The 11,252-nt window shown below is 38.5% G+C and overlaps 1 pseudogene; it reads right to left on the reverse strand.

The window, feature by feature from the left end:
* Positions 1-8,152: 8,152 nt before the first annotated feature.
* LOC145596250 (small nucleolar RNA R71) lies at positions 8,153-8,251 on the reverse strand (annotated as a pseudogene).
* Between the last annotated feature and the right edge of the window lie 3,001 nt (positions 8,252-11,252).

The following is an 11,252-nucleotide window of genomic DNA, read 5'->3' on the forward strand; positions in this document are numbered from 1 at the left end:
ACCGTGAGGGTTGGAGCGAATGGACAGGATTCCGCGAGTTCGTGATGAAATCGAACTCGACTCCATGGTTTGGTGGATTCACAAACTTTGCACGTACCCAAATCTGAACTTTGCACATGATAGTGGGATATTCCATTGGGCAGGTGAAGCAAGAACCCCCAGAGGGTTATTTCCATATGTAAAACACATATGGGTTCAGAAAAGTGAGAAAAGGACTCAATCAATAAGCAAAATCAAGCCAACAATGCTAGAAATGGTCAAAGCAAGAAGGCAGACCCCTGGCTCGGTATTGGAAGAACTTGGCGCCAGACTACAGGGACTGTCGCCGCAAAAAAGCTCCTGTTGCCAAGCGACAGAACTGTCGCCAGGCGACAGAAACTTTTTACGGGCGACAAGCCCTGTTTTCTAGACGCTAGTTCCTAAATGCCTTGGCAAGTTTCTGTGTTCTTCGAATTTTCCAGATTTCGCATCATCTATTCGATTCTAGTCATGAAAGATATTTCTCAAATTTCCTACGTGTAAAATTCCTATGGATTGACTCATGGGGTGCTCCCATGAAGACCTTTTAATGCATATGACAACAATGTTAATCAAATCACGCACATGAAATACTTAGAATTTTTCGAGTCTCATCCGCTAATTCTAAATAATTGCCAAAATTAAATAAATTTCAGGAATATAAATAGAAATCCTCCCCAGTTGAGTCGCCAAAAACTTTAGGGAATATTTCAAGCATTATGATCCCAAACTTGAACCCCACTGTGATCATACACTAAATTACGGTGGCGTTCCAAAGGAAAAGAAGAGCAAAAAGAGTCGCCAACAAGTTTTAGGAACTTGTAAACCCAAAAGACAATGCAAAAGGACCATCAACTACTCCATAAGGTCTTGAACCAAACAGGGTCCGGGGATGAGGGTACGAATCGAATCTACAAAAGAAAGGACCCGCCCTATAAAATAGGTCTCTACTTTGTTCTGCTCGTATTCATGTGCGCTTTTCGAATAACATACAAACATTATATTAAACCTACCCTGTTTATCTATGTTGGTTGAATATTAATGCACAAATAATACTATTATTGGCGATCACTTGAGTTAAAATCACATTAGCTTAAACAAAATTATTAATTATCTTATTAAGCGTGATTTCAAGTACAAATTTCCTTTAACAATCATAAAAGGTGTGATCATGCAATAACAATAAAACAATATAATATCAAGCAACATGATAATAAATAATATGCATAATGATAAACATGATAATAATAATCATAATATAATGACAATCATGATAAGGTATAGTTAAGCTTAAAATAATAGCAAGATCCTAGTCATGATACTAACAAGATTAATAACAATTCCTAGCATGTCACTAAACAATAAAGATCAAAGCTTTAACCCAACATAGTACTAACATGATATTAGAAAGAATAAAGGAACTCTAAACATGATTCTAGAAAGCATAAAATAACATCCTAACATGATACTAGGAATTGAACATCCTAACATGATATTAGGAATTAATCAATAATAAACATGCTTTCTACATTGAAAGAGAGTAATACGATTACATACTTTGAAGCCTCGTACCTCTTTCTAATAACAAAATACACAATTTAGTAAATTTCAATGAAAATAAATAAAGAATTAAATTGAAATCAAATTATATAAAGTTTTGACTAGTTTTGGACCAAACCCTCAGAAAATATTAAACCTTGCACGTCTAGGGCGAAGGCAACTTCGAACTTGGCTAAGAGATTCTAAGTCTAGTGAATGAGAAATTGTATTTATAAAGACTAGTTGGTTTAGAAAGAGAGAGAAAATAAGAATTAAGCTATATTGCTTAGTGAGAGAATACAGAGAATTGATGAGTAGAGTTGATGATGAGAATTGATAGTTGATTGAGAGAATTGATGAATAAAAACAGAGGTTCGGACCCTATTTATAAGAAAACAGTCCGGAAAATCATAGAATTTGATAAGGATTAAAACTCCAGTCTGTCGCTAATCAAACCGACCTTATTGCCAAAGATTTATCTTGTCGCCAGGCGACAGAGTCTGTCGCGAGGCGACAAACCTGTCGTTTGGCGACAGAAAGCTCTTGAAGTCTGCTTTCTAATGCAATTAGTATTAGATTAAAATATTTTGTAGATAAAAAAATATCGACGAAATAGTAGGACGGTGTCAGTTTTGGATAGAGTTTCGTATTTCTTTCATATCTTTTTCGTTATATCTTGGATTTAACATTATAATATATCATTGGAAAGATAATTTCAAGATCTATCCAACCATATAAAATTTGGACAAAAAATATGAGGCACGTAAATAATATCTGACTATCTTTGAACATCTTTAAATCTGAATAGAATTACGAAAGTTTTAAAAAAGAAAAGTTAATATTTAAATCAAATTACATGATCTTATCTTTTCAAAAAAGGATAATTAAGATATTTTAGAAACTTATAAAAGATTCTAATCAATCCTAATTAGTTTAGGAATAGGATTAAACCTTTGGACCCTCCTCATGATCATTGGGTCGTAGGTAAAATCCGGTTTGGGCCCTGTTTAGTATTTTGGCCATAACTTCCTCATTATTCATTGGAATTGGGCTTATAATATATCGTTGGAAAGGTCTTTTAAAGCCCCATCCAACTACACCATTATTGGAACCTTATCATGGACCAAAATAAACTGAATTGGACGTTTTCATAAAATAGAAATAGTTTTCGAAAACAGAAAGAAGGATTTTAATAAAAACTAACCGCAACACTTGACTTTTCACACTTTTACCTGATTCGATTATGTTTTGACGTGAAAGGTATTCATCACTGGGTTTGGTTTTGGGGAGACACAAATAGGTGTCTACAAGGGCCCGATGGTGAAAAGTCTAGAGACCCTAGGGGATACATCTTAGAGTCATATAATGACGTTTGGAACCATATATGACCCTTATATGTTGCCATAAATGTCCGTGGTGGGCTTGAGGTCACGATATCGGTGCAAGTTTGGAACGGGTAAATTGACTTTTTAAAGACATATTGGATGGTTCCGACCACTCAATTGGACTCCCAGAAGGTATTAGGAACCATGGTAAACATCTCGGCAATGTTCATTTTCGGGCGAAAAAAGGTCAAAAAATTCCAATAATCCACGCTTTTTGAGGAATTTTGAGGTTACGCGGCCTGGTGGCGAAAAGTCTTCAGACCCTAGGGGATACATCTTAGAGTCATATAATGACGTTTGGAACTATATATGACCCTTACATGTTGCCATAAATGTCCGTGGTAGGCATGAGGTCACGATATTAGTGCAAGTTTCAAACGGGTAAATTGACTGTTTAAAGGCATATTGGATGGTTCCACCCACTCAATTGGACTCCCGGAGGGTATTAGAAACCATGGTAAACATCTCGACAATTTTTATTTTCGGGCTAAAAAAGGTCAAAAAATTCCAAAATTGAAGGCTATACCACGCTTTTTGAAGAATTTTGAGGTTATGGGGCCCGGTGGCGAAAAGTCTTACCCTAAGGGATACATATTAGGGCATATAATGACGTTTGGAACATATATGACCCTTATATGTTGCCATAAATGTTCGTGGTAGGCTTGAGGTCACGATATCGGTGCAAGTTTGGAACGGGTAAATTGACTGTTTAAAGGCATATTGGATGGTTCCACCCACTCAATTGGACTCTCGGAGGGTATTAGGAACCATGGTAAACATCTCGGGATTTTTTATTTCTGAGCGAAAAAAGGTCAAAAAATTCCAAAATTGAAGGCTATAATCCAATATTTTTAAGGAATTTTGAGGTTACGGCGCCCGGTGGAGAAAAGTCTTGAGACCTTATGGGATACATCTTAGGGTTATATAATCACGTTGGAACCATATATGACCCTTATATGTTGCCATAAATGTCCATGGTAGGCATGAGGTCACGATATCAGTGCAAGTTTGGAACGGGTAAATTCACTATTTAAAGGCATAATGGATGGTTCCACCCACTCAATTGGACTCTTTCAGGGTATTAGGAACCATGGTAAACTTCTCGGCAATTTGAATTTCCGGCCGAAAAAAGGTCAAAAAATTTTAAAATTGTAGGCTATATAATCCACTCTTTTTGAGGAATTTTTAGGTTACGGGGCCCGGTGGCGAAAAGTCTTGAGACCCTAGGGGATACATCTTAGGGTCAAATAATGACGTTTTGAACCATACATGACCCTTATATGTTTCCATAATGGTTCGGGGTAGGCATAAGGTCACGATATCGGTGCAAGTTTGGAACGGGTAAATTGACTGTTTAAAGGCATATTGATGGTTCCACCCACTCAATTGAACTCCCGCAGGGTATTAGGAACCATTGTAAACATCTCGGCAATTTTTATTTCCAGGCGAAAAAAGGTCAAAAAATTCCAAAATTAAAGGCTATAATCCATGCTTTTTGAGGAATTTTGAGGTTACGAGGCCTAGTGGCGAAAATTCTTTTAGACCCTAGGGGATAAATCTTAAGGTCATATAAAGATGTTTAAAACCATATATGACCCTTATATGTTGCCATAAATGTCCGTGGTACGCATGAGGTCACGATATCGTTGCAAGTTTGGCACGGGTAAATTGACTGTTTAAAGGCATATTGGATGGTTCCACCCAATAAATTGGACTCCCAGAGGGTATTAGGAACCATGTTAAACATCTCAGCAATTTTTATTTTTGAGCGAAAAAAGGTCAAAAAATTTCAAAATTGAAGGCTATAATCCACGCTTTTTAAGGAATTTTGAGGTTACGGGGCCTGGTGGCGAAAAGTCTTGAGAACCTAGAGGATACATCTTAGGGTCATATAACGACGTTTGGAACCATATATAACCCTTATATGTTGCCATAGTCTTAAGGTCACGATATCGATGCAAGTTTGGAACGGGTAAATTGACTGTTTAAAGGCATATTAGATGGTTCCACCCACTCAATTGGACACCTGGAGGGTATTAGTAACCATGGTAAACATCTCGGCAATTTTAATTTCCGGGCGAAAAAAGGTCAAAAAATATTCCAAAATAGAGACTATAATCCACGCTTTTTAAGAAATTTTGAGGTTACGGGGCCCTGTGGTAAAAAGACTTGAGACTTTAGGGGGTACATCTTAGGGTCATATAATGACGTTTGAAACCAAATATGACCCTTGTATGTTGCCATAAAAGTCCGTGGTAGGCTTAAGGTCACGATATCGGTGCAAGTTTGGAATGGGTAAATTGAGTGTTTAAAGGCATATTGGATGGTTCCACCCACTCAATTGGACTCCCGGAGGATATTAAGAACCATGGTAAAAATCTCGGCAATTTTTATTTCCAGGCGAAAAAAGGTCAAAAAATTTCAAAATTGAAGGCTATAATCCACGGTTTTTGAGGAATTTTGAGGTTTCGGGGCCCGGTGGTGAAAAGTCTTGAGACCCCTAGGGGATACATTTAGGGTCATATAATGACGTTTGGCACCATATATTTCCCTTGTATGTTTCCATAAATGTCCGTGGTAGGCTTGAGGTGACGATATCGGTGGAAGTTTGGAACGGGTAAATTGACTGTTTAATAGCATATTGGATGGTTCCACCCACTCAATTGGACTCCCAGTGGGTATTAGGAACCTTGGTAAACATCTCGGCAATTTTTATTTCCGGGTGAAAAAAGGTCAAAAAATTCCAAAATTGAAGGCTATACCACGCTTTTTGGAGAATTTTGAGGTTACGGGGCCCTGTGGTGAAAAGTCATGAGACCGTAGGGGATACATATTAGGGTCATATAATGACGTTTGGAACCAAATATGACCCTTATATGCTGCCATAATGATGAGTGACATTTTTGGCACTCATTTGGTTCCTTTTTGGATGATTTTTATTTCATTTTATCTCTCTTTTCTTTAGTTTTCCTTAGTTTTTTTCTTGTTTTCTTCATTTTATGCTTTTTGTAGTTAGTTTCTCTTTTTCATGTCTTTTTCTAGTTTACTTGTTATTTTTCTCTTTTACTTGCTTTTTATCTTTTGCTTGTAGGTGGTAATTGATTGTCCAAGAATTCCCGAGCTTCCTCTCTACGAGTTTTCATTGCTTTTATGCCTAAAGAAGGTGCAAGAAGTTCCAAGTCAAAGGTGGATCCAAGGGGCAAGCTTCAAGGCTTTGTTTATGCCTTCCTCATGGCTTATACTCTTCAAGAAATTCAAGAAAGTTTCTGCCCACTTTGTCCTCCATCATCATCATCCTAAATGCATGCACCACTTGAGCTAGGACGAAGAGAAGAAGGGGGAAAGACCCAGCAATGTGCGTGCGCACTAAGGGAGTGTGCGGCCACACATTGGTCGTGTGCGGCCGCACATCAGGTGCGTGCGGGCGCACCTGTCTGGGTGTGTCCTGTGCGCGCCATTCTCCCTCCTCCGAGCGCCCGCACTTACGAGGGTCTATTTTTGGGCGTCATTACCGACCTCCTCCTTGTATATATAGTTATTTCTACCTATTTTTAGGAAGTTAGTTTTTAGTTTTAGATTGAATTTGATAGTTAGTTTTTGGGAGAATTTTAGAGAGAGAAACTCAAGAACTAGAGAGAGAAACTCTTGATTTTTGGTGTTTGCTCAAGAATTCATCATTGTATTTGATCTTTGGATCAAAGTTTTGTAAGGATCTTCTTCTTAATCTCAATACAAGTTTGATTTTAGTTGATTTCATTAGTTTTTCATGTTGTTGATGATTGATTTGGTTATTGATTGAATTTTGATTGATTTTGATTGATTGTTGGATTAATCTTTGATTTCAAGTATGTTGATGATGAAATTTATGATTGTTGTAGTTTTGATCTTAATTCCTATGGCTAGTGAGTAGTTTCCTAGCTAGGGAAATGGTGAAGCATGTATGAATGATGGAATAGTGTAATTTCGGGATAATTGATGGAGTTGATGATATGATTAAATTTGGTTGATATTTCATGTGCATGTGTGTGATTAATTAAGGTTTGGCCATCTTTGATTAATACACTAGATTGCATTGTAAGCTTGCTATGATACGGACCATTGATTAGTAAACTTGCAATTTCATGATTGAGGTGCTTTGTGACGTTCCCTAGGTAGCGTTTAGCGTAGTTGACGCTAGTTAGACCTCTAGGTGAACCATCTTAGTATGCTCTTTTGGATACATGATGATTTTCCTTCATATCGCTTGACTTAGTCGGTTTAACCTCCCAAATTACCGTTTCCATTATGATTGCATGTGGATCCATTGCCCTAGTGTCTTAGATTGAATTCATATAAGTTTTGCATTACCTAGTTTAGCCTTAGTTTTACCTCAAACCCCTTCTTGACTTCGAAATAGCTTGATTTAGGCATCGTGCACTTGATATCCATTCCCTTGGGTTCGACCTTGACTTACCACTACGCTAAATAGGGGTTAGTTAAGTTACAAATTTTGTTTGATAGGGTGGGGTGGTAGCCCAACAACCTACCGTTCTCCTTCCCATCAAAATGGCGTCGTTGCCGGGGAATGGTGCTTGAGTGTATGTTGTTTTTGAGTTTATTTCATTTTGATAAAATACAAAAAGAATTTGTTTCTTTAGGCTACACTTGTAGCCGTGCTACTAATTTTTTTTTTTTGACTTTTGCATGCATAGAACCCGTGATCGTCCCCTTGTTCCCCTTGATCCGGAAATTGAGAGGACTCTTTCAAGAAGAAGAGTGGATAATAGATCCTTGGCTTATAGCTCTTCAAGTGAAGAAGAAATTCAAGAAGAACAAGGAATGCGTGAACATCCTAAAATAGCCTTGAAGGAGCTTGGAGTGCCCGGGGCATATAGATTTGAGAGTGGAATAGCTCCACTTACTACCCCGGCAAATGACTTCGAAATCCGACCGGCAATGATCACCTTGATTGAGAGAAGGCAATATAGTGGGGCTAAGAATGAAAGTCCATTGAACCATTTGAAAGAATTTCAAAAATATCGCAACACCATCAAAGTCAATGGGGTCTCTAAAGAATTCATCCGCCTCAAGTTGTTCCCTTTCTCTCTAATAGGAAGATCTTTGGAGTGGCTAGACAAAGAGGTGAAGCCCAACTTCTTGAGAACTTGGGACGATGTTACAAAGGCTTTCTTGTCCCGTTTCTATCCCCAAAAGAAGACGGCGGAGGCAAGAGCCTTGATTCAAGGGTTCAAGCAAAGGCCGAGTGAAAGCCTTTATGAAGCATGGGAGAGATTTAAAGAGTATCAAAGGGAGTGCCCTCACCACGGAATCCCCACATACCAAGTGATCCAAATCTTCTATGGCGGTTTAAGTCCCCAAGGCAAGTCATGCCTTGATAGAGGGGCCTGGGGCCCTATCATGAACAAAACCGAAGAAGAAGTCGTGGACATCATTGAGGACGTGGTGACATATTATAGGGATTGGCAAGATGGAGAGAGGGACTCTTCAAGCAAACAATCTTCATTGTATTCGGTGGACCATCTAATTGCAATCAACAACCTTTCCTACCAAATGACAAACTTAGGAAAGGAGGTCACCGCAATCAAAGCTAAGTTGGAGAGCACTTCTTCCTCTTCTCAAGCTTCTAATCTTCCCTCCCAATTTAAGGGGAGAGGTACTCCTTCTAACTCTCAACCCCCACCCTCTTCACATAATATGCCTTTGGGTTGCTTGTTTTGTGATGCATGTGGATCGTATGATCATGACTCTAGTGTTTGTCCTAATGAATGTGTTGATGAATTTGACAATGAGTGTGAACATGTTAATTTTGTGTCAAACAACAATGTTCAAAGGTTAGATAATCAAAAAGGCCAATGGAATAGGAATTACCAAAACCAAGGCAATTTTGACAACTATAATCATAATGGTGGTTATAGGAACCAAGGGAATCAAGGTTCTCGTGGTAACCATAACCAAGGTTATAGTAGCCAAAATCAAAGCCAAAACTATGGTAATCAAAATCATAATTATGGTAATCAAAACAAGGTTATGTAAATCATAACCAAGGTAATGGAAACCATAATCATGGTGGTGGTAACCATAATCAAGGTTATGGTTCAAATCAAAATAAGAGTAATTGGAACAATCAAGGAAGGGGAAATTTTCAAAACAATGCTCAAAGAGGTCCCCCACCCGGTTTTGTTCCAAAGACTCAAGGAGAAAATTCCTATTCACAACCTTCTTCTCCTAGGACTACTTTGGAAGAGTTGATTGATAATCAAACCAAGATCATTAACACCTATATGGCGGTTAGTGATAAGAAATTCAATGAGATGATGACCCACAATAAGATGCTTGAGACTCAAATTACCCAATTAGCAAGCACTATTAAGGATTTTGCTAGTCCTTCATCTTTGCCTTCCCAAGGTGTTGAACCAAAGAAACCCGTGTACTCTATTGCTACAAGTGGTGGAAATGATTTTGATGAGGGAGTTTCTTGTTCAAAAGAGGGAAGAGATGAGAGTGGTGCTAAGGAGAATGAAGTGGAATGGGTTGAGTCTAAGGAAATCTATTGTGAGGTTGACAAAAGAGAAGAGTGTGTTGGTGAAAAGATGAGTGAGATAGAGAGATTTCCCGATCTACCTTATCCCCAAAAATATTTGAGATTCAAAATCGATGAGCAATTTGGGAAGTTCCTTGAAGTTCTTAAGGATGTTCATGATTCTACACCCCCTACCGAGCCAATTCCCGACATGCCTAAGTACTCCATGTTTCCTAAGGAGATCTTAGAGGAGAAGGAAAATTTTGATGAGGGTAGTTCGGTGGAAGGAGGGAAGTGCTTTAGTGCTCTTATCCATGGTGAACTTCCAAAGAAGATGGAAGATCCGGGGAATTTTTCAATCCCTTGTCAAATTAAGAGAATGGTTTTTGAAAATGCTTTGTGTGATCTTGGAGCTAGTGTGAGCATTATGCCCTTTTCGGTCTTTAAAAGGCTTGATCTAGGTGAGCTTCAACCATATAAGATAACACTTCAATTGGCCGATCGTTCTATTAAGCTTCCTAAGGGAAGAATTGATGATGTCCCTTTAAGGATTGGAGAGTTTGTCTTTCCGGTGGATTTTGTTGTTCTAGAGATTGAGGAGGATGAACATATTCCAATCATCTTAGGGAGGCCTTTCTTAGCTACCTCGGGAGCTTTAATAGATGTCAAAGGAGGTCAAATTACTTTGAGGTGTGGGAAATTAGAAGAGAGTTTTAAGTTGAAACCAATGCATGAGTCTTTATCTTGTTTCCAAGATATCGCATGTGCTAGTCTTTCTCGTTCCATTGATGGTATGTGCATGATTGATTCTTCCACTAACAATGTTTTTGAGATTGTTGATGATGGTTGTGCAAGTATTAATGATGTTAGTGAAGAGGAATTTGTGATTCAAAAGCCAAGGGATGAGAAAGATATTGGGTTTCCATATTGGTTCAAGCTTAATTCTCATGAGGAAGAGAAAGCTTCCATGACTAAGGATGTTGAAGTCAAGCCGAAGAAAAAGGCCCGTGACTCGAAGAAGGCAAGGAAAAGGAAGAAGTTGAGAAGTGAAAAAGAAGAATTTGAAAAGAATTTTGTGAGAGTTTCATCAAGCAACAATGAGAAGTTGCCCAAGGTTGAAGAAGAATTTGCTTTATCAACCACCTTGAAAAAGGTGGTGTTCTTTGATCCTGCATGATTAGGAGGAAGGGTCGAGCTTGGGACCTTAAGCAAGCGCTTCCCGGGAGGCAACCCGGAGTTTCTAACCTTGCTCTTTGATTTTTGAATTTTCTCATTTTTGTTTCTTTTATTACTTTGTCTTTTCTTTTATTTTTCTACTTATTTGGAGTTTTAGGATGTCCGTTTGTGGGATTGGAATTCAACAAGTATGCATGATGGATGGAAGGTGTTCATGGCACAAATCATATTTTGTTCAATTCTAGTCGAAATTTGAGGTAAAAGGGTAAGAATTTTAGAGAGGTAATACAGGAAATTCATGTTTTGAAAGTTGGAGGAAATTGATACTTAGTGAATTTTTGTGGTATGCACATGAATTTTCAACTTTGAGGACTTTGAAAATGATTTTAGCTACTGCCTATGTTGTTCCTCATCACCATCATGATTCATGTGCGCACCCAAATAGGCAGTAAGTATCAAAATGATGAGAAAAAGAAGGATTTAGAAGCGCCCAGTTTGTGCGGCCGCACACGAGGCTTGTGCGGGCGCACAGCCTGCGTGTGCGGGCGCACCAGCCGCATGTGCGGCCGCACCCCTGCTGCCGTGGTCTTTCTTATTTTCCTTCTTCTTCTTCT

The sequence above is a fragment of the Chenopodium album genome, chromosome 19 (genome assembly GCF_948465745.1).
Source record: "Chenopodium album chromosome 19, dcCheAlbu1.1, whole genome shotgun sequence".
NCBI lineage: Eukaryota > Viridiplantae > Streptophyta > Magnoliopsida > Caryophyllales > Amaranthaceae > Chenopodium > Chenopodium album.